The sequence below is a fragment of the Euprymna scolopes genome, chromosome 41 (assembly GCF_053919585.1).
Source record: "Euprymna scolopes isolate OS-2025 chromosome 41, ASM5391958v1, whole genome shotgun sequence".
NCBI lineage: Eukaryota > Metazoa > Mollusca > Cephalopoda > Sepiida > Sepiolidae > Euprymna > Euprymna scolopes.
Window position 1 is genome coordinate 59,067,258 of NC_136522.1, and position 1,518 is coordinate 59,068,775.

Here is a 1,518-nt window from a genome sequence, read left to right on the forward strand (position 1 = left end):
TGTTCTTCAGATACTGCACTTCCATTTCTTGTTCTCTTTCGGTGGAGGAGCAGTCCTTCACGACTGAGACAATTTTTATTTTTGTACCTTTTCTCCACGTTAAAAAACGACCCTGGTGTCTAACTCTGTCCCGTGGGGAGGCATTGTAAATAGGTACATCACAAGTGCCACGCTGATATATTAATTCCGTAGCTAATATAACATACTGATAGGTCGCCTCTAGTCTAGTATATTATGATAGTATATAAGCATTGTTGTAATAAAGTGAGACATTGGACAGCGAAGAAAGCAATCAGCGAAACGTTACGTTTAAAGGTAACATTCGCAACAAACAAAGTAGAAAGAAATCATTGCTTGCTAAGCCACTAAAAATGTTAATTATAAACTGTGTCTTACAACGTGATTTTTTTTTCATTGAACTATGTAACACAAGATTACTTTCTGGGTAATTATTAGTATTTTTTTTTAAATTTACTCAATTGAGTCCGTATTATATTAAAATTATAATGGACACTATTTTCAAAGAAATATTAATAACCATATATTTGCTGAGTGATATTTGTGAGTCTGTCAAAAATATATTTTTTGTGCTTTCCAGAAAAATACGAGCTTTATCAAAACATAAATGTTAATTAAATATATTTCTCATTCCGTGGAAATTCCACTTTCAAAATCTGAAAACTCCGTAAGCTTTTTTATGTCTTCAAGTAAATTTAATATTTATTTCAAACCTTCCAAAGACATAGGTATGTGCCTCCGATAAGTTCGCAGACACTTTGTGTATAGACATTTAAAAGTGTCATAGATTCTTGAAGATTCAGTTTATTTTGTTATGCATCCTATGAGATGATTGATCAATTTTTATTATTTCATTTAAAAAGAGAAGCTACAGCAGGAATTGAAAACTGGTTTGTCGTGCTTTTGCGAACGGCAAAATCACTCGGCTTGGGGGCTAATCCAGCTATCTTTTTTGTGCAAACAAGGTGTTTTTTTTTTATTTAACTCTATATCTTAGGATTTTACTTTACTAATTATCTTTGAAATCCACCCAGAAAACTAATATTTATCTTTTAAAGGATTTTTACAATGAATTTATTTAACTTCAAAATTTAGCTGAATTGGTTAGCTCGCCATGAAAACATTTTTCTTTACTTTTTTTTTTTTTGATAGTCACAGTTGGTTAATTTTAAAAAATGCAATCTGGGCATGAGAACAACTATAGAATTCTTCAGACTGCTTTTGGATCATGAATCGGGCATCAGTTTTAGTGTGGCATAAGAGATTCAAGGAAGGCAGAGAGTCTGTGGGAGAAGTAAACAAGTCAGAACACCAGAGTTGATTGGCCAAATACATAATTTTATGGATATGGACCGTCGTGTATCTATAAAGACAATAAGTGCCCAGTTTAATGTCAGTATGCGAACTGTAAACACAATTATTCGCAGGGAATTGAAGACGCGAAAGATTTGCGCGACGTTTGTCCCAAGGTTATCCATAGAAGATCACAGACTATTTGGC